Source organism: Pseudopipra pipra, chromosome 7 (assembly GCF_036250125.1).
Source record: "Pseudopipra pipra isolate bDixPip1 chromosome 7, bDixPip1.hap1, whole genome shotgun sequence".
Taxonomy (NCBI): Eukaryota; Metazoa; Chordata; class Aves; order Passeriformes; family Pipridae; genus Pseudopipra; species Pseudopipra pipra.
Genome location: NC_087555.1, coordinates 10402654 through 10425635, shown reverse-complemented (window position 1 = coordinate 10425635; position 22982 = coordinate 10402654). Strand labels below are relative to the sequence as shown.

At 39.7% G+C, this 22982-nt stretch overlaps 1 protein-coding gene across 2 annotated transcripts in view; it reads left to right on the top strand.

The window, feature by feature from the left end:
* The first annotated feature begins 370 nt into the window (after positions 1-370).
* HECW2 (HECT, C2 and WW domain containing E3 ubiquitin protein ligase 2) overlaps positions 371-22982 on the top strand; it is a 452691-nt gene continuing 430079 nt past the window's right edge. For both annotated transcript variants that reach the window (XR_010431857.1, XM_064660503.1), the window contains exon 1: positions 371-503. The gene's annotated coding sequence lies outside the window, so the exon portion shown is untranslated. The remainder of the gene's footprint in view (positions 504-22982) is intronic.

Below are 22982 nucleotides of genomic sequence, written 5' to 3'. Positions count from 1 at the left end.
GGGTGCGGGCCGGGATCCCCCGCAGCGGGGCCCGGGCGGCTGCGGAGCCGCGGCCTGGGCGGAATCCCCGCACCCTCCGCCGGCGGGGCGGCCGCGTCCCCAGCCTTGCGGGAGGCTTTGTTACCTCCGCCCGCCCCCCGCGCCGCCCAGGCCCGCGGGGCTGCGGCCTCGGGCCCGGCCCGGCCGCCCCCACAGTCCCCCCGACCCACGGCCCGTGCCCGCGGGGGCGATGCGGGGGCGGGCGCTGTCGGAGGCGCGGGGGGCGCGGCCCCGCCGCTGAGACGGCGCGGGGGCGGAGGGCGGCGCGGGCGCCCCTGCGCGGGAGGCGCTCGCCCCGCCGTGGGCGCGGAGGGGCCGCCGGCACCGGCACCGGCGGGAGCCGCAAGGACGGGGTGACTGCGGCCGCCGCCCGGCCCCGCAGCGGCAGCGGCACAGCCACAGCGCGGGAGCCGCCCTCGCCCGGGGCCGCCGCGGGCGCGGAGCCGCAGTGCGCGCTCGGCCAGGTGAGTGGGCCGGCGGGAGCCGCCCGCGGGGATGGGGGACGTGGCACAGCCCGGGGGGGGGTCCCGGGACGGCTCATCCTGCGGGCACCGGGCCCGGCGGGGCCGGCGCGGGGCTCTCTGCGAGCGGCAGGTGCGGCCCCGGGCGCGCTGACCCGCGGCTCCGCTCCATCCCCGGCGCCCGCCCCGTCATGCGGGAGGCTCGGGCGCTGCGCTGCCGCGGAGACCCGCAGGGTTCCCCTTGGCTAAATTTATATCGCTTTTGGGCCATTTAATTATAACCGGTTTCCTGCCCGGAGGGCGTTCGGCACTTTGTGTGCCGCGCTTGTTTCCTCCACGCTTCCCCCCCTCGCCGTTTCGTGTATTTATTTATTTATGCGTAAGGCTGTCCTCTACATTCTGTGTAGCACTGTCCGTGGTGGGGAAGAAAGATCACTGCAGATTTCAAACGTGTTGTTTTCAAAACAGTGGGGCTTAATGTGTGTTTCTATTCCAGTGCGCACAAAATAATAGCACAATGACAGTGTGGGTTGAGGGAAAAATAGGTTTACATTCATATTCCCACCCTTCTGTGGATTGTTTGTTGATGTGGAGATCTCATTTTTTCTTAGTACATTTGGGTTTTTTCTTTTAACCTTTTCAGTGCATGTCGCTACAAACCAGGGTATTTAAGTAAAATAAAATTCCTTTTTGGCCTGTATGATGCCAAAATAAAAAGAGTATGGTATATGTAGATGGTAATAGTTACATAATTTATTCTCGCATATCTTGTTCCTGGATATGTATCAGGAGCATGGAGGGAGTATTTATAACATCTTTTTTTTTTTTTTCTCCCTTTTCTGGGATGCTGTGTGAAGGAATCTTTGCACTAGACTATATTGCATTGGAATGTTTGTAAGAGATTCAGCCCTGAATCACTTCTGTACCCAAAATCCCATCGGGGCCTTACCTTGCTTTGCTTTGTCAGTGTCAAGGGCTGCCTCCTCTGTGCTCAAAAACTTCTTTTCTAGATTTTTTTTTCTTCTGCCCCCAACAATTTATTACTTTTCTTAAAAAAGTAAGAAAATAAGTCAAAGCATTAGAATTATTTCAGTAGTAGTTATTCACAGCACTAAGGTACAGAAAGAAATTATGTCATGGATGGATTAAAAACCTTCTTCCTATATGTAGGTGAGCTCTTTGCTCAGTTCTTGAACTTCTTTGGAAAAAACTTCCTCATAAGATGATAGTGTATGGTTGCAGCATCGGGGCCATAAGGCATAATTGTCATTATTAGCATATGTGAGGAACAAGCCTAATGGTGCCTTTCAATCAGCACTGCTGTTCAGGCTCCAAATTTCAAAACATGTGGTGGTTGCTTTGGTGTCAGCTGGAGCTACCCCAGTGGATGTTAGATGCCAGTCCACATGTGTGTGTCTGTCTTTCTGTCCTTACTTACATCACCTTAAACTGGGCTCTGAGCTCGTGGGCTCCATGGAGCTCATATGGTTGACTGGAGACCGCTTTTAAAGTTATGCTTGGTAGTAGTTTAGCTTGACAGAATTGAAGTTGAAAAGCTTCCCATCCGTTCATCTGTCTTTATAAACAGCCTTCTGGTGATGCCAGTGCAGACTTGTGGTTTGTTAGTACTGTGGAATTGGTTTGTCTTGAAGCATTTGCCAGGCTCTGCAAGGACCCTCTGCCTTCCTTAAAGACCTTGCTATTTGTTTTGAGAGTCACTTTATCTAATGTGCATTTCTATTTGTTTTACACTTCCAATGCTTTTTCAAACCTGGTAGAATTCACAGTGCTACATCTTTAAGAACCTTTGTGATAGTACAGTGGCTGCCAGCCAGGAAAAATATACTGTTTTGTCAGATTTCCTGAGAAGAAATCGAATTAAGCAGGATGCTTAGGATATTGCATTTACTCCATTGGCTAGTGAAACACCTGTTTGGGTAATGTTACTGAATCATTGAAAATGAGATATAACTATGTTAAAATTTAGTAGCATGTTCAAAACCCCTTATTTGAGGCTGTATCCAACAGTGTTGCCTTTCATAGTATGGAATGCTCTTGGTGGCTGAACCTGATTTTGTTTGATCCTGCTTCATCATGCATGGCATGGTCATAGCATTTGTCTTCCTATCATCTGTTGCTGATCTTTGGTTGTGTTTACAGAGGGGGAGAGGCTGGAGTGAAGTTACCAGTAGGAAGGGTATTAATTTCATTGCCCAGCAGATGGAACTGAATTAAACCTTTTATGTAGAAGTTCTCTAACCTAAAGGAGAGGTACCCTTGGAACCTTGTGAGCCTGTTTTGGTGCTCTGAAGCTAATTGGTGGTATATGAGGTGTTTCTCTAATCATATCTGGGCCCTTTTCAAGATGAGAATGAGAATATTGTTTTTTTATTTGAGTTTAGCATCTAAGTGAAGTTCCATGTCATTTTCATTAAAATTGAAGTAAACTGCATGATTTATATCACCAATGATACAGAGCCCCTGTGATGTTTTTCCCTGGCAGCTTGTTTGAAATCAGTTGGAATATCTGTGATATTGATGTAAAGGTTGAAAAATACCCATTTCACTGGCAATGAGATAGAAAATGGTGATAAAGCTTTGTGTAGCACGTACGTGTGTTGCAAGGGCACATCTTCTTGGGGTGAGATGGCAAGTAGGATGTGATGCTAAAGTACTGGAGTACTTGTAGAAGAGCTTAAGTAAGGCTTTTTAATGTTTTTTTTTCATGCTTTTTACAGAAACATAGACATCAGTGCTTGAAATCTGTGTATTTTCCTAAAGTTGGTCGCATACTTGGAGAAAGTAGCACAGTAGTTGCATGCTCTCTACTGAGTATTTTGATACAACTTTGGAGTAGTTGTGTTAAAAGACTCCAGTAAGATTGTGAATTCTCCTTGGAAGTGCAAGCCCTGGACTGTTGGAGGTGTATTCACTCATGTTACAAGTGTACATGTTTCAGTCATCCCTTCCAACACCTTGGAATCCTGTTATTTGTTTTGATAATGTTGGTGTTGGGTTTCCAAGTTCTACTGACAGAATTTACGAATTTAGCCTTCAAAGCAATGGGCTGGTCACATCTCTCTGTGTTACCTGTGGAGAGCTGATCCTTCTTCTCATGATACCTGATAGTACTGGGGAGAAAATGACAAGTGGCTGGGGCTAAATCTGGTTTGAATTTAGCCATTTGATTGTGCAACTATTTTGTGTTTTGTTGCATTTGCACAGTTTTGTGTTACATCTGTATTTTTGTATGATTGGGGAGGACTAGTGTGCTGATACCAGTTGCTTGATGAAGAATGATACTTGTATTTCCTAAGTAGTTTAGTAAATTTGCCCTCAAGTATCCAGTTTTGAAAAAAATATACAGTAACTATGTTTGAAAGAAGGTTTTGAAAGAGGATCTTTTCTTTGAAGTGTAGTTATGAAACTTTCTACACGGCACAATTGCAGCCTGTGTGTGCAAAGCAGTAATAATTGAAATGAATTTGGAATTCAAGTGAGTCCATCATTATTTGACCAAAAATACCCAGTTAGTACAGTCAAACCAAACATAATGGCTGAAATAGTGCAGTATTTGTCCTTTAGAACTAAGGAAGCACCCAGAAGTGGATGATTGATGGGTCATGTGAGCTGTTTGCATTTGGGGGGATTAAGGAGTCATTGTGACATAATTAGTACTTTGGGGTTTTTTTTCCTTGTATGAGCACAATGTTGAAAATAAAGACTAGGATGTTGAAATAAAAAATAACTGTACTGTTGAGCTAGTGTTTGTCGATGCTGCATTATGAGATCAGCAGACAAACTGGGGAGTTGTTCATACAGTGTTTTGGTTCAGATTTCTCGAAGTGTGTGCCTCCATTCATTTCTGAAGCTGTATATATACACATATAATTTGACTCGTGGACTTTTAGTCATAAACACTTCAATAACATTGTCAATATCCTTATATGCTGTGTATTGACCACTGGAGAAAGACATTAGGTAACAAGAATTAACATTTCCGTAAGAAGCCCACCTAAATATTGCATGAAAAACAGTCAAATGTGTTTTGTTAAGTGCTGTGGTGGCCGGTATCCATTGGCTAGGATCCACTTGAAAAATCAGATTAAAAGTTTTTGTGCTTGACAAATCCAATGTCATTAGTTTAATAATTCCCTGAAGGCTAGTGTTGTAATTAGATGAGCCCAAAGCCTGCAACAGTAAATTTCATTTTCTTCCAGGAATGACCAGCAGCATCTTTAAAAAAAGAAAACATTAACTGATCCTTGTCAGATAGAGTAGCCACAGTATGAACAAAGAGGTTTCCAGGAATAAATGTGACAGCTGAAACTGCATCACCTGATGATGAGTGGAGTGGATCAGCCACAGCCTGGTGGGAAGCAGTGAGGTCTGTAAGGATCCTGCTGAAAAAGGACTCAAAAGTGATAATTCACTGGGTGCCTCATATCAAGGGCATTGGATATTGTAGATGCTGAGTACTGGCAAAATAGCAATTAAAAAAATTACAAAACCAGCAACTCCCTTTGGATCCTGATTGTCATAAAAGGCTTATGTCCATCTTGGAGTGATTCCTTAACTCTCTCAAGAGCATGTGAGCTTCCTAGTGCATTCTAGCTTCAAAAGGTGTACTTGTTGAACAGTGTGTTTTCTTTATTTAAGATGCATTTTAAAAAGGCTAATCTGCTTGGTTAATCTTGTTACTCTACTGCATGATTACTGATTTGAGTCTGTTCTGAGCTGGTAGTTTGATAAGAGATTTCTCGTACTAGAACTAAGAAGGAGTAGAGATTGTAAATGTATCATCTCTTTAAAATGTAGCTGCATAAAAACCATAATTTATACTTTTTGGGTCATTGCTCTCATAAAAATGTCTACATTGTCTTCATGAACATGAATATTGTTGTCAGGGAAATAACTTCCCAAATACTTGTATTGTGAAGGGAAATAGGAAAATTCCGAATGTAACTGTGATGTGCTCTCTGAGACTTGCAGACCTTGCTTTGGGATCAGTATGGCTGTGGCTGTAACTGTATCTGAATGGGCTCAGAGCCTGAACTGGAGCATTGTCACAGGGTTGTGGCACTGTTCAGGTGTTAATGGGCTCCTTGGCCTGCTTTGGGCCAGTGTCACAGCCCAAACGGGGCACTGCTCAGGGAAAGCCATGGGATAGGGACTATCCCAAAATGGACTAGGGATGACAGCCCTGTTTTGTGGGAGAAGAACATACAGCATGTGTGCTCTACTGCATGGCTTCAACATCTGTTTCCTGGCTTGTTCTGCATACAGGTGCAGATGTAGCCATAGAGATGCTGCTGCACGTTTCTGAATAAAAACAAGCTCCAACTGAATGCTGTTTGTCCAGAGAAAAACAAGAACCCACTGTCACTTATGAGAAAGCAACACTTATGGAAGTTTAGTGCACGTTGTTATTTCATATTTGTGTGTCTGTATTAAAAAAAAAATACATTTGCACACACACTTTTTTCATGTAACAACTACCTTCTTATGTTTTGAATAATGCCATATCCAGACCTTCCCAAGATGCCATTAAGATCTTGTAAGCATATGTAGCAAAGTATCATAACTAGAATGAATGTCAGAGTTCTTGGTTGTCTTGCATGGTGTTTTTGTCTCAGATGTTCACCAAATAATCTGAGTGTGTAGATATGACACCAGTTCTCTGGTTCATTTTCCAAAGGTGTTTTGACTTCCTTGGAAGGAAATAACTTTCAGCAAAATATAACTTTGACATAGCTCAACTTTTATAAACAAGTCCTATTAACCTGAGTAAGTGTGTGTTGTTAATTTGCTCTGAACCTGGATGATATGTCATGTGTTGGGCTGTGAAGTGTGACAGGTTGATATTTTTCATTATGAAGCTACAGGTTAGTGTAGGGAGCCTCTTAAAACACTGTGGTGCTGTTACACAGCAGCTGTAGATTGTCACGCTCCTTGATGTTCCACAGAACTTTGATAATTCCCACTTCTTGCCTTAGTTTCAGTGTCACATATTTAGTTGTATGTATGGTTTTTGTTCCTGATACTACAGTATATAGGCTTTTTTGTTCCTAAAAAGAGAGGTTTGTTTTTTCCTTCTTTAGGCATTCTGTGAAACATACTGTATATTACAAATTATAGAAGGCTGCTTCTTGTAGAGTTGATGTATTGATATCTTTTATTATAAATAGTTAAAGTCCAGTTGTCAATCTTGATGCTCTGAGGTGGGCTAATCGCTGGTTTAAAATGTTATCCTTACTTTCCTTAATTGAATTTGGTTGGGTGTTTTTTGTTTGTTTAGTGTGTTGGGTGTTGTGTTTAATTTTGCCTTGTAGTTTTGAGACACTCATTTCCAGTGAAATGCCATGACTTAAAAACTGACTCACTGTTTTGAAAGAAATCTTTACTTTTATATTAAGTTGTTTTGTTTCCCTTAATTCTGATAATGATACTGACTGTGTGCAAAGGCATGGACTTAAGTGCTAAGGTAAGTTAATAGGTAAAAGGCTATTTTTACCTATATAGATACACTACAAAGAGGTCTGGTTTTGATTTGCGTTGAGCTTAAGATACACTTGCCTCATCTTGATAGGGCAGATCACTGACTGGAACAATTAACTGCCAAGGCTTTAGGAACATGAAGTTGGGAGGTTTTTAAAGCTTGCTTACTCCAGCCTCTTTTAAAGCTTGCTTATGCTTATCTCGGTTTGTAGGGAGTTTGAGGTTCTGTAGACAAAAGAAATATGTTCAACACCTCTTAGCATAAGCTTCATTAGTTGTCAGCTCTATGAAGACAGACCTTTATTAAGGGAAAAAAGCTAACAATTTTTGTTTCTTCTGTAGACACATTTATTTCTGTTACATTTCTTGTTTATGAGTGGGTGGGGTAAATAAAGTCAATATAAAGAGGACTGATACATATATTTAATTTTTCTTTTAATGAAAGAACTGCCATGTGTTGACTTGAAAGAAGCTTTTGTTTTAATCTTACAGCTTTTTATTTTCTTACTCTAAGTTGGTCGTTCTTACACTGCTGCTTTTTTTTTTTTTTTTTAAGTGATGTAGTCCATTTTGAATCTGTTCATAGAAGAAAATGTAAGCCTCAGGTCTTGTGCACATCACACTGTCTCCTTTCCAAGGTTTGTGCTGCTGTTGTCAACACAGAAGTGCTTTACTTTCCAGTGCTTTGATAAAAATCCACCTAAACCAATGGGAGACTGCTGTGAGGGAACAAAACACAAGCATTGACAAACTCTCAAGTACTGAGTCTGGAAAAATAGAAATAATTTCTATTAAATCTTTCTTCTCTGTCATTTTAGAGGGATTTTGGCACTAATACATGGACATTTCTGACAGATTAATGTGATTTTTTTAAATCAATGACATCCCTTTATTAATACCTAAGACAGTTTTGGCTGTCTTAAAGATTTTGTTAACTGAAATATGCATTGATTACCCATGTGTGAAACGCGTGTTGACTTAGTGTCTTAGCTGGTTATGTGTCATTTGGAAAACAAAAAGCAGGATTGAAAGCGTAAAAGATTTAGCTTTCTATGGAATACGTTTCATGACTTGTGGCTTAAGTCAGCTGCAAGCAAGCCTTATTTGTCAAATAATTATTTTGATCTTAATCTGCAACCCTAACTTAAGTTGATTAACGTTTACTCATGTAAGTAGCCCCATTAAAAATCAATATTGGAGTCATTCCTTGTTAGTACAGAACGGGTTGTGAAGTCTCCCTGTCCTGCAGTCTGACAGCCAGGACATACAGTATCACAGCAGATTCTGATTCCCTGTCTTCTTGCTGTCCTGGGTAACTTGTCCTTTTGGTCCTTCTCTATCCAAAATATACTTTGAGTGTATTTGTTACCTCCTGGGAAACCAGTCATGAAATCTTTTACCATCACATTGATAAGCTAAGTCCAGTGTGGATTGTTGAAGGCTAGAGGTTGTGTCTTCTAAGGGAGGAGAAATTAAGGGAAGTTTTGCATTCTGTGGAGAAAAGATGAGTTCTGTGTTTAATGATTTGAATAGGGGAAAGTGGTCTTGTATAATACTGTTGTTATTATTTTTCTTATTGCTTTCAGACTTAGTGAAGTTTACTCAAAAAGGAGATGCTTGTATGCCTGATTCCAGCTAATGTAGATGGGCTTAATGCTTAATTGGGCTACTGTGATTTGCACTTCTTAGATCAGGCCAAGTACAGCTTAAATTGTTAAATGGATTAACAGAATGTAATCTGTTCCTATTGGTGTATCTGATCAGTTTTCCTCCTGTCTGTGCAATGTACTTACAAACTAGTTGAACAATTTGGTGAAATGTGGTTTGCTACAGAAAACCAGCCAGAAGTATGGCATGATACATTCCCATTTCCTTTATATGGGGAAAAAGGTTTTCTCCTATAAATATTCTACTTCAAGTTACTCAGTGGGTATCTGTTACTGCACATGATCTGTGATTTTGTAAAACCTTAGATAGACTTGAGTGAAGACATTTTATCTCACTAAAATGCTGTTGTAGGTAATCATAGCTTTGTAGGTCTTTACTTAAAAGTTCAGTTCTTGTTGTTGTTACTTACCTGAAATTAAAAATCATCCATGTGCAATCTCTTAGAGCATGTATATTCCAAGTGTTAATTAGGTGCTATAGCCATGTTTTTATCTGCAGATGATATTTCACTTGTCTGTAGTTTGTAATAAATGGCATGTCTAGAAATCTGAGGTGAACAGAATATCACCTATTTTACATTTAGCAGAAACTGAATTTTGAGTTCTGAACTGATTTAAGTTTTGATCCGTTGTTCGCTCATGGAAAGGTCCCAAGGAATAAAGAACTAAAAGTGTTTATAGCACTGTTCCTCTTGGACCATGCAGGAAAATTTTTTGTACAGGCTTTTATAGTGGAAAGAATGAGTTGAGCTGTGAACTACCCCATAGGTGTGTGGATCTGGCACAATGCAGTTTGCAAAGCCCAGGATTAGCGCTTGAGGAACTGGGGATAAAATGCTCTAGGTTGTAAGGATTCAGCTATGGAATAGTCTTCTAAATCAGATCAGGGAAATCTGAACTCCTCTAAGTGCTTCCAGACTTCTGAGAAAGCCCTTCCATGACGAGTGATGTCTCAATGTGAAAAGCTTCCTCTTGCCATCCTTATCACAGTGTTAAGGGGTTGGAATGGACCTTGAAGATAGATCATCTAGTCCCCAACTCCCAAATTATTGTCACTTTCAAAAGCATGTAGTAAAATAAACGGTGCTTTTGTTCCTTAAATGTGGCAACCTCCTTTAAATCTGTTAAGGAATTCACTATTGCTTTTGTTTTACAATTACTGTAGTGTTGATCTCGGTGGTGGCATAAAACCCAAACCCAGCATATGCATCCTCCTGTTTGCTTTTGAAATTTAGCATGGGAAAGTAATGGATCCCCAAAACACAATTAAGCTTTCAAGCCTTATAAGTATCACACCTTCCTAGAAATAGTGTTTTATAAAGAGTTATGCTTGACTTGAGTGATAGTTCAAACACTATGGATCTGATTATTTTAAATTAAACTTCCTTATTGTAAGAGTCCAAGTGGTTTTACGTAATATTAGATTGTGAGATTCTTTTCCCCCTAATTATCATATGTGTGTGTTTAATGTGGCTTTTTAATTGCAAAACCACAGAACTTTAATCAATTTAACCACAGAACAGGAACAATTAGTGTTTTAAGAATATATATTCTGAAATGTCACATATCCATTATCTTTAAATTATTCTTTTGATTACTTTCTTTGAAGTTTTCCTATCTTATCATCCTGTATGTCCCAAAGTGATTTCCTTCCTTTGCCAATCTCTCTTTCTCTCTGTTTTGTCTTCAGGCATCTCTGCAATTATCTTGTCTTTCTCATCCCTCCTCAGAACTCCAGTGATTTAGGATTTCTGCAGTTGTCTGCATGCATATTCTGGTGGCATTGGTCATCCTTTTCTTGTCTTTTTTGGTGTAGTAAGGGTGGGAGCCTGGAGAGCAAAGGGAAGTTTTGATTACCTTTGCATAGGGTAATGGAAAAAAATCTTCATTAAAAGGAAATACTCTATTTGTTGAGGGCAGCTCTGGAGATGCCACGTTGGCCAACTGTAGGACTGTCAAAATGTGAACTGGAAGGAGGATTGTACTCATAAAATAGAGGATGTGATTAGAATTCAGCTCCATCTCCCTCCTTCCTGGTCTGTAGCAGGTGTCTTGGGTCACCTTTATTTATCAGCTGCTGAACTCTGCCAGTGCTGTAACATTTTTTCTAAGACACTGTATCTGAGACTGAAAGTCCTTGATGTCAGATTTTCTCCCATGTGTCAGGAAAAGGTGGCACATATGAGTTTTTGCTTTCACCTCCAACAGCTCCTGTGCATCGACAATAAGAAGGAACACTTGAGATTTTTTTTCCTCTCTTCCTTAATGTAGGAGTGGGATGCTGCTTTCCAAAACAAGGCAAATGGAACAAGGAGTGTTTGGGTTCAATCTGCAAACTCATTTGCTGCAGGTATGCTTATGGGTTTTTTTAAATCAGTTGGAGTGAGTTTTACTGGGTTTTTTTTCCATAGAATTTGGCCATAAAAGATCAAGTTTAGTAAATAGATTTTTTTTTAGTCTCTTCAAAAAATTATAAATATAGTGGTATGCCTACACACAGACTGCTAAATTTAGGTAAGATTTTTTTAGTAAAATCATGAAATTGTTAGAGCCATTTCTGAGCTGAGAACACATTTGTAAAATTTTAAAAATGCTTTCTGCATATGGTGATTTTAAGTATCAGTCTCGAGTGATCGGCGATGCTTTATTAGGTTTTGAAAAGTAATTTTATCAGAAGCCAGGAGTGTGAGTAATAAGCAAATGTAAGTGACTTATATGTACTTAGGCAGAAATAGAAGCAGCACTAACATGCAGCAACTGAGATACCTGAATAATGAAAACCTTTTCCTGTTTCTTTTAGGACAGTGATATTTTAATTGCATCTGCCCTTGGAACTCTTTGGCATAGACAATTATATTTGTTTGAATTACTGGGCAAAATAATTTGTCTGGCACTTTTGATGTCCAGAAACCTTTTGTATTCTCTTTTGCTTTTTTAGCTTTGAATATTATGATTAGCATCAGCACTTGGAAACTCTAAATAGGCTAACTTCTGCTGTCATAACTGATCCTGCTGAAATGTGTTTGCGTCTGAAATTCTGCGTTTTGATCCTTTTGGTTTTCCTGTCTAATGGTCTTGTTGGAGTCAGTTGCTCACAGCAAAGAATTTAAAAAGCAACTGTATAAAGATTTCCAGTCATTAACTTGTATCAGTATTCTCTGTTCTTTTGGTCTGCCTGAATCCTTATGTTGCACTTGAATTCTGGTTGTCTCTTCCAAGGCACAAAATTGTAGGCCATGCTCTTGCCTCGCTGTTTTACTTGATGGGAATTTAGCATTGGGTAGTGCTTACAGGGCAGCAACTATTTTGCCTTGCAAATTAACACACCAGGTACATAATTCATAACAAGAAGATCAGTTAGTAAAATTAGAATACCCTTTCTTCTGGAAATCTGAGGAGGCAAACAAGCAGTTTCATGGGAGATGAACCCCTTCTGCAAAATCTAAGTCACTAGTCACAGTTTCATTGTAAGTACTCGGTATAGCTTGGTGCTTAGCACTGTGTTGCCAAATAACAGGTAGTTTTCACTGGGAAATAGAAAAGTAGAAGGAATGGTAAGAAGAGAATTTTATAAATGTGGTTCAACAAAATGGATTGGATAAAGAATAGCACATAAAGGGTGGCAATTTAAGGAAGATTAAGTTTGTTGCGAGTCATAACGAATTTGTATGTTTTCATTTGTTTTCATTAGGATCTTGGAGTGTAAGCTAACTTATTGTTTAACTTCTTAGGAAGTGGCAACTGCAATTATTTTTGTAAGTGGATGGAAGGTTTGTCAACTTCTGTGGTTCAGAAAGAGCCTCTGAGATAAATATCCTGAAACTCTTAAAGTCAAAACATTGAAGGGTACAGGAAATATTATGTAATATTTTGTAATTATTGTATCTCCAGTTGCATGACTGTTATTGTGGTTTTTTTGTGCAGTTTTGCAGGGATAATTCAATACCCTGATGTTTTGGAAAAAATTCAAGGAAGAATGAGTAACAGTTCACATGTAGTAGATACCCATGACGTTTTTCCTGTTAGCACCCAGCAGCCCCTGTGATTAGGGTCTACAGGAATGTGTTAAACTTTTCCTAATGGCTGTGTTCAAGGCCAGGCCTTATTGCAAAAGTGAAAGAAAGAACTGGAGGAAAGGAAGAGGCAGAATTTGACTGGAAGTCAGTGTAACTGTTGGTTCCCCAAAGCTACCCTTAAAAACAGAAAAGCAAATCGACTGCTGTTGTGGTAAAAACCTTTTATTCTGTCTATGCTCTGTTTTCAGTGTGGAGGTGAAATGATACTTGCTTTGGAAAAACTGTTTTATGTCAGTGCTTTCATGCAATAATTCTGTGTAAGAGAAGACTTTCCTGATAGAGCAAAGCTTTGGGTAACTTAATCACCTTCCAACCCCTTGGCAAGTTGATGGTGCTACTCCAGAAAACTGTGACTCATCATGACCTATAGGAGGGTTAAGATAGAGGTAGACCTGTGCTATGCTGAGTTTTAATTAAACTAAGATGTACATTTGTTTTTTTCCACAATGTTTTCTAGATTATTAAATACACTCAGTTGTGATTCAATAACAAATGTTGTACTTTTTTTGACCGAAATGCCAAGCTTGTTAAAATGGTTCTGGATTCTTTAAGAGAGGTCTTTAGAATACCTTATATAACTTACTATGATTTTTTTATGAGGTGTTTCAGAATAAGGAAAATAAATGTGTGAGAAAAACTGGGAAGGGGGGGAAGGAATTGTTTAACTGGCTGAGAGCAGAAAACAAGCAGCTACTATCCTCGGAAGGAAAAATAAGTAAGGATAAGAAAGAATGTTGGAATTCCTGTAGAATGTGACTGTAACAGGCTTATTTTTGTGTTGCTTCCATAGTGTGCACAGGATAAACCATGCTTATTTTTGAAAAAATAGTTTCTTGTTTTAACTTTTCAGGATTGTCTGCTGCAGAGCCCAAGCTAAAGTAATATCATTGGCTCCAAGTCAGCATGACTGTGGTTGTCTTTTTTTTTTTTTTTAGGGAACACAGTGAGTGTGCAAGAACACTTTGTAATCATAAGAACTTGTTGTGGTGATGTTGTAGCTGTACTCATGTTTACATGTTTGCATGTGAGTAGTTTATTGAAATGTGTATGTGAAATTAGGTGTGTAGGTAGCTCACTATCAGAGATGTGTTTGTATTTATTGTATTTATAAAGAATTTATGTTAATAGTACTTTTCAGAACAAGAAATAATTGTACAGGGGAATTTATGTAAAAATTTTTTCTTTAAGAAGGGAAAAAGAAATGGTTTAATAAACACCACAAGCATTCAGACTCTGGCTCTGATGTACTTTTCAGGAAAAAATCAATATTAGTTCAAGTACCTGTGTAGTTGAACTTTGGTTCATAAAATGAAAGCAGTCTTAAATGGTTTTAAAATATATTTCTGTTAAAATTGATCTTTAGGCGTGTGAAATGTTTAATTTCAGGTCAGAGACTGAGAGGGTATTGCAAACTTAATTTTGAACTCTATCTCTCAGACTTTTTTCCTCATTTTCATGTGGACCTCGCAGGCAGAGGCTTAGTGCAGGTCTGGGGTTCTGCATAATATTTTTTATTAAAATGTGTTTCATGTAGTTTATCATCATTTGAAAGGTAGCTACTTCTGTGGGACTAAAAATTAGAGATGTTATGGCAAACTCTGGCCCAAAGGAAAGAAGGTATTGTCCTTGTCCTGAAAAAAGTTGCCAAAGAATTATGCGCCAAATTTGAACACTGAGCAATAAATCTGTGTTTTATAGTGGAATGCATTTAAGACCTGATCTGTTTTGAAGGTGAAATCCCAAATCATCCAAGCATTGTAGCATACTTTTCAGTCCAGTTTGGCAGAATGCTGAAGTGCCTACTTAATTTCCATAGATGCTTAATCAGATCTGCAGTTGCAGATGTTGGAGAAATTTAAGTCAGACTCCTTCCTCTTTTGCAAATCAGCTAGAATCCCTAGATTATCTTTTAAAAGCAGGTTCTTGTAAGGATTTCTCCCCCCCTAGAGAAAAGATTTTAAATAATAATAAAAAAAAAAACAGGTGGAGAACTTCCTATTGATATGGAAAAAATATGAGAATGGATGAAATGAATATTAGAGTTTCCCATCTTGGAAATTACTTTTGAAAACAAATGCAGATAAGTTTGTGTGTTATTACTCAGAATATTCTTCTCTCTGTTATTTTCTTGTTGATTGCTGTAGAAGCCTATATATTAAAATGCTAATATTTTGCCCAAGTTAACATGACATGCAATTTTTGGTAGAATCATGCCTTATGTGAAATGCAGATGAATGTTCTTTTTTGTGATTTTTGTATTATTTGGGGTTTAATGGGATTCCTGGGGCTTTAGCCTGATCTTGTGCAAGTCAGTAAATCAGTGTCAGTTTGGTTTCAGGCAGGTACAACCCTGACCACAGTATTGGTGAACTGAAAGTTTTGTGGTTAGAAATCAGATGGAAAAGCATGGTCAGTAAAGCTCAGGGCCTGGCTGTTAGGCTCAGACAATCCATGGAACAGAAAAAACCCAAAATAATCCTTTATTCCAACTCCCAGCTCCCTGACCAAAACACATGCTAAAATTCAAGCAAAAGATTTAACAGTGTAACTGGATGAAATAATCTGTTCCTACACCAGATCTGTGTTTAAAGTGTTCTGCAGGTCGTCTGGGAACTTTTATCTGAAGAACATGGTTTGGGTATTAAAGTACCACCTTCTCCCTGTGGCTCATGGACATCAAGTTAAGAAATATATTTGTAGATCAAGAGATGGAGACCCCAGAAATAAATGCTTTTCACTTCACAACCTGTATATAAATTCTTCCAGAGATAAATTAAAGCCTTCACTTTATAAACACATCATGTGACAAAGATTCACCCTCTGTCTTTCCCAGTAAACCGTTCCAAGGTTCCGCTGCAGTCACTGCTAGGAAATTGCAGACCGTTTCAAGGTTGAATTGATCTAGCTCTAATTGTTAACTGCTGGATCCTATTGCATTACTATCAGCAAGTTTGGAAAGGTCTTGCCACCAGATCTCCTTCTCAGAGGGTAAGTGCTTATTTCTGGTAATCAAATGACCTCTCAGTCTTCTCTTCGTTTAGCTGACATGGACAGGGCTCGCTAAGAAAAAGTGGATGGGAGAGGAAAATAAATGGCAGATGAGGATAAGAGTGTAGGATGTAAAGGAAATAAGATGACATTTATGAACCATCTCCCACTTCAGAGACAGAAACATTGAGAAAATATAAGTAGACCTTCAGGTCCTTTCCCAGGCCCTTAAAGTCCTTCACAGCATGTGAAACAGTGCCTGGTATAGATGGTGGTGCCAGTGTGGATCTTGGCCAAGCACTGCATTACAATTTTCAATGACTGCCTTTAAAGCAATGACCATTAAACAGGAAGGTGTTAAGATAAACTTCCAGCTTGGTTGAGGTGCTGGGAATGATGCTTCTCAGAATTAGTATTTAGGATATTAATCCACATGTTTCCTTAAGAAAAACAGAAGAAATAGCGGGTATATAAAAATGTTTAAAACTCTTTTCCCCCTCCAACATTATTGACTTCCCATATACATCTGTATCCAGTGTTGATTTAAGACCTAATTTTGGGACCACTTACTTTTGTGCAAATTTCCATTACATGCATTATGGGTGCAAAGTCTGCTTGCACAAAAAGAGATGCAGTGTGTTGTAATCCTCTGAATTTAAGGACTTGTAAGGTAGCAGAGGAAGGGCTAAGAATAGCTCTAGAAAAATGGTGATTGAAGATTGCTACTACCAGAACCATTCATCCAGCCTGCAGCCCACTCTCTTTGTGCTCTGCAGCTGTGCCAGAAAACATGCTGGATGAATGATATGGGCAGTTGTGGCCTGTTTCCTGATTTTTGGCTCAATTTCAGAGCAAATCAGGAGGTGTGCATGTGCATATGATCTCTGGCAAAATATCCTTTTCAGAAGTGTTGGAGGGTAGGGCATGTAACTCAGTAGTTATGTATGTACAGACTTTGCTGCACATAAAGAAGTTCAAGGGACAGAGAAGAGACTCAGGATTTGATCTGCCATTGAAACTGGAAGTATCTCAGGTGTTTTGCCTGGTCAGGAAGACTGGATATACTGTATTCTCCTCCTGAGTACAGATCAAAACTTTTTCTAGTTTTGTTGGATGAGGTAATATGCAGCTTCTGGGGAGGTGAGCTGCAGTACTTGATGGATGCATCCTCCATCCTGTATCACTTGGGAGGCAGGATAGTTATATTGAATTCTGTCCTCAAAAGGTAATTCTGTGGTAGTTGCTGCATCTTTCAGGATTGTGATCGTGCATGGACTTTGTACATTTTCAGGTGTCATATACTGCTTTCCTCTGTTTTCCTTGTCTTTCCTTCTACTAGCTTTCCTTTTGTGTCCTTTTAGCTTTTTCCAGCAATTATTAACTCTGATCCTATTGGTGTAACATTTTTTTCATTTGGAAAAAAGGCAACTCGGCTGAAGATAGCTGGAAGCAAGCCAGGAAAGGCTGAAGAATGACTGGAAACAAAATCTGCCCAAGTTTCCTCATTTGGAAATGAAATGCCTGACTTGGATCTCATCAGTTTGAATTTTTCTTTTTTTTTTCCTTTTGAATGGAAGCTGGATTTTGACTGTAAGGTGATATTGGTGGTGATGTGCACGTAACCACAAACCCCTCAGATACCTGTTTTTCCTTGGCCTGTGTGATTAATGACACAGCAGTTGATGCCATTATCCTTTAGAATCGTGGAGTTATTTGGAAAAAGTTGGAAAAAACCTCTAAGATCATTAAGTCCAACCATTAACCTAGCACTGTGAAGCCCACCATTAAACCATGTCCCTATGCATCAGATCTACACATCTTTTAATTACCTTCAGGTGTGGTGACTCAAGCATTTCTCTAGGAAAAGGGTTTCAATGTCTGACAACTGTTTTGGTGAAGAAATTTTTCTTAATATCCAATCTAAACCTACCCTGGGGCAGTTTGAGACCATTTCCTCTTGACCTATTGCTTGTTACTTGCGAGAAGTGACTGACCCCCATCACGCTTCAGCCTCCTTTCAGGTATTTATAGAGAGGGATAAGGTCTCCCCTGAGCCTCCTTTTCTCCAGGATAAACACCCCCAGCTCCCTCAGCTGCTTCTCATAAGACTTGTGCTCCAGCCCCTTCCTCAGCTACTTTGCCCTTCTCTGGACTCTTTCTGGCCCCTCAGTGTCTTTCTTGTAGTGAGTGGCCCAAAACTGAACACAGGATTTGAGGTGTGGCCTCATCAATGCTGAGTCTTTAAAGTAATTTATGCTGTCTTCACTGCTGTCACATTAGGTTTCTCGTGCTCATGCTGTGTCACCCTAAGAAAACAAAAATTGCTCAACACTGAAGGGAAGAAAAGGCCTTTCTGTTTTTTTTTTTTCTGCATGGTTTTGTTGTGTGAATAGTACAGCAGTGCATCACTGCTGAAGTTAGGAGTTACTTGCTAATTAGTTAAATATGCCCCAAGCTCATTTTAGTTCAAGCCCCCAAGTATGCATATGTTTGGTGTAGAGCTGGTTAGTGAGGGGAGAGTGTGTGTGTTCGGAAGACAGGCTGTGGAAGTGCCAAGTTTCTCCCTTGCTCCAAGACACACTGCATCACAGGGTGAAGGCAAGCTGTCTCATGGGTATATTTGCCTCAGAGACAGTAGTGGAGCACTACAAGAAAACACTGTTAATAGCATGAACTTTGTTTTTTGTACCGATGTTTATATACACTGTGCAAAATAAGAGGCTCCGTGTTTTTAGGAAATCCCAGAGGTATTAGCAAATTTGATGTACGTGTGGCTCAAGGAAGCTTTTTTAGCTGAAAGCTGTGGGTTTTGTTGAATGGGAATCGTGTTCAGCGTTTCTAAGTCTTGTAGACTTCCTATTTTTTTACTTTTATGTCAGTAGGGAAAATGGACATGCTTCGAAGTACTGGAGCAGCTGAATCAGCTCAGAGAAAGTCACCTTTGTCTCTTACTGCTTTGTCTTCAGTGAAATGCAAACTGGCTTTCAGATTGATGATAATACTGTAGATACGTTGCAAATAGGATATATATAATAAAGACTATGAATATGGATCATTAAATAAACTTAAAGCTTTTGTCTAGAAGGAATTCTGAACCAAACTTTATGTAAGCAATACAGTGAAATGCAGGTGAATGTGAGCTTTAACTCATAGTTACATTTAACTAGGCTTAAGAATTGAGTGATTTTAAAGGTTAAGTGAAATATGTATAACTTTAGAGAGTAATGAGCTATTTAAACAATGCAGCAAAGTTTCCTTTACTTTCTTCTGGCCTTACTCCTAGTTTGTCAGGTTTCATTTTTTTGTTCTGAAAACTTCAGAACCAGTGTCTAAGGTTTAAAAGAAGTTTTGGATAATTCATTAGTTCGATAAAAATGTGCTGCAGGATTTGGCAATTGACTTTATTTTTTCTTGAAATTACAATGTTGGGAGATAACAGACTAATGAATATATTCAATATCATTGTAAAGATAAACTAAAACCATGATGAGCTTTGAACTTTTGTGTAAAAAAATACTCCTGCATGAAGTGAGGGAAGGTGACCCATCCCTTTTAAAACTCCCACTAAAACTGGTTTTCTGCAGTTGGTCCCAGTGGAGGATTCTGAATCTGGGATTATTGATTATTGGCATAGTCTAACTAAATATTGGGATATTTTTGGGCCTGAAAACTGAAGGCAAGACCTGTGTGGTTTTTTGTTTGGTTTTGATTTTTTTTTCCCCCAGGTGAGGAATCCTGTTTAACTCTATGCTCCTGATTGTAGTCCGTAGTAAATTCATGAGAGTTTCACAGTAACAAGACCAGATAGTGAATTAATCAAAGATGTTCTTGTACTGAGTTTGGCTTTTGCAGCTGCCAGTGGTGTGGCTTCTAATCCATCAGAAAAGATGAACTCTGCTTCTTTTTCACTGGGACACCAGATAATTGTTTCTGTCAGGATGTCTCCACTTTGTGTGCTTCCTTTCATTGAATGAAAGCCTGTATTAACCCTCGCTGCATGTTATGTTAATTTTTATTTGATGCTGGGTTTTGATTTTGTAGGTGTCTGAAATTCTGTGGCATTGCTCTGATTTATCAGCTTTTTACATTGCATTTATTGAGGCTAATAGATAATGGTAGCTTTACAATTACCTCTTCAGAGCCTATGCAACATAGAATGAATTACAGCTTGACCTAGAACAGAACCGTTTGTTCTGAGGAAAGGACTTAAAATCATAGAATCATAGAATGTTTGGATTGGAAGGGACCATAAGGATTATCTGCTTCCAGCCCTGTTGCCAAGAGCAGGAACACTTTGCACTAGACCAAGTTGCTCAGAGCTGCATCCTACCTGGCCTTGAATATATCCAGGGGTGGGGAGTCCACAAACTCCCTGTTCCAGTGTTTCACCACCCTCACAGGAAGGAATTTCTTCCTAGTATCTAATCTAAATCTATCCTTCTTCATTTAATGCCATTCCTCTTGTCTGGTCACTACATGCCCCTGTGAAAAGTCCCTCTCCTGCTCTCTTGTGGGCTGCCTTTAAGTACTGGAAGGTCTCCCTGGAGTCTTCTCTTCTCCAGACTGAACAGCCCTAACTCTCTCAGCCTGTCTTCATACTTGTTTGTGGAGCTGAGAATACTCTGTATGAATCTCAATATTCTGGCTGACTGTTGTCTGCAATTTTCAACTTTCTTTCCAGTCCAAATTTTAGCTTTAATGATATACATCGTAATTTGGGTACCCACTGCTCGCTGGCCAACCTCCTTTCCTTTCTGTATGTAGATGTGTCCTGTATCATTCCCAATTAAAGTTTTGTTCTCTCTTCCAAACAGTGAAATTTCAAGTCCAAACTTTCTGTTCTGGAAGTCTGTGCATGCTTTTATTCCTTCACTGCTGGTGTAAACCCTTCACTGTGCTGCCCCATTGCAGTTTGTGGGACACCCTTGCCACGTCCATCAATAATTCCAGTTTCATTGTTTGCTAGTGTAAGAGATATTTCTTTTGTGGACTACTGTTTGTATAATGCTTATAGTAGCATGCATGCTTCTGGGTGAAAGATTGTATTCCCCTGCAATACTGGATAAGCTTCTAAGAGTGATTATTAATCCTTATACAAAGAAGAAGCTACGGAATTAAAAATTTTAAAATGTGTGCCTGTCTCCTTCTTGGGAATCAGTTTCATCCTGCCTAACTGTGAGAATTAACTCCTCAAGTCCTTTCTAATGGATTGTGCTGTGATTCTATTAAGGATGCAGAAAAATAAGCTTTCCACAAATAAAATTTAGAAAAGGCAACAGAAGCTGGTTTATACAACATGTGTGACAAGCCTAGCACTTCTTGTCTTCAGGGTGGCTTTATTTGTGACTCTTCACACATCCTCTTTTATGTAAAAGCGGGCTGCACAGCTGGCATTCAGTATTGCATGGCTGATGTATTAGATAAGGAAACAGTATTTCAGGCTCTCGTGTAATATTGTTTTGTTAAAGGGAGAAGGGAGAAGAAAATAAGAGGATAGGTCCTCAGTCTGGAGAAATAGAAGGATAGAAGGCAACAGGGAGAATGGATTCTACAAGTCATAACTTCTAAGGTTTTTATAAAAATAAACATATTTTCTCAGCTTCTAAGATGCTCTTGGCCTTTTGTAAACTTTACTGAACACTAGGGAGCTGCTAAGCAGTTCAAGGCTTAAAGAGACTTCCTACAGTGGTAGAGTTTCCACAGTGGTAAGAATGCAAATTTGGCCTTTTTATCTGCATTTTTAGCTGAACACTGTCAGCTGAGAGCAGGATATTTCAGTCATACATAGTGCTCTGCTCTGGCAGACCTGCAGAGAAAAGATGTCAAGTTCTATCTTGGATCAATATAACTAAGTTCCCACTGACTTGTTGAGAGCCCAGTGCTTTCTGAAGTGCAGGCTCTAGCAAGGTGGACATTGTTTTGAGATTTTGTTGTGCTGCTCCCTTGCCAGCTGCTTCTCATTTTGGTATACATTTTCTCTCTTTAATTCTCTGTTGTTTACATTCTTTAGGGCAGGAATTGTTTTTCACACTGTCTGGTCAAGCACTTTGCTTGATCCCTGCTTGGGGATGTTGCTAAGTATCTTAACACATGAATACTCTCTGGGCAAGGGGGTATTTTTTTTTCCCCAAGTCCATTAAAGTTGGATAGACCAATCTAAATTACACGAGGAAATCCAAGTAGGAAGGTTCTCAAAGTTGATCCTTATGGATGTTTCCAATCAATAATGATTTTGTTTGATAGAGATTTCTTTGTAGTACAGACAGTCTCTTCCCAAGGATGCAAAACATCTGGGGCATCCATGTTTTCACTTCTACCTGTTAGACAAGATGGTTGGACTTTTTTAAATTTAAAAATTCTTATTATATTTTTTTCTTAGAGTTGACACCCACGGCCCGAACTGCTGCCATCATACCTCTGTCACTATAAGGAATGTCAAAGTAAGGGATCTTGCTTGTGTGCAACCCCACAGTTCTGTGATGTTTGTGCCACTTGCAGAATATCCGTAGGACAGCAGATCCTCCAAGGGGAGTGTTCATAGCACCGAGCCTGTCTGAGTTCAAGAAGTGTTTGGACAATGCTCTCAGGCACGTGGTGTGATTCTGGAGACTGTCATGTGCAGGGCCAGGAGTTGAACTCGATGATCCTGATGGATCCCTTTCAACTCAGCATATTCTATGATTCTGTGAAATTCTGGGATAGCTTTTGACATCAGAATAGAAATTAAAACTTGAGGGTTGGATTCTTTCCTATATTTTTAACATGGCTACAGCAAATGAAGCTTGAGACACACAAAGAGCAAAGTCCACCATCACAGTTCCATGTAAACAAGAAAGTTTCCCTTTGCAAACATGGAAAAATAAAGAGATTATCCCATAAAAGAACCCCCACTCTGCACATCTGAAAGACTGATAAATTTAACCCGTGCTGAAGAAGTCTAATCCACTTGTGTAGCATGTGTGTACCATCTACATTTTTTTTCCCCTTCTAGTCAACACAGTTTAGGATTTCACAAGTGAGGTTTCCATGTCAGTGGTTTGAGTGTGCAGGTATGTTGTGGAAAGAATGTCAGTGAAGAGCAGGGGTCATTTCTCAAACAAAACCTGACAGCTTCTTTGTGACCTCCATTGTTTGTGGGCTTCATGCTGAGCAGCTCTAGTTATGAATTCTGATGTGCAGTAAACCAGTGCACTGGTTGCCCAGGCACTAGAAAACAGGCCATTCTCTCAGAGGTAAAAGGTAAGGTACCAGGT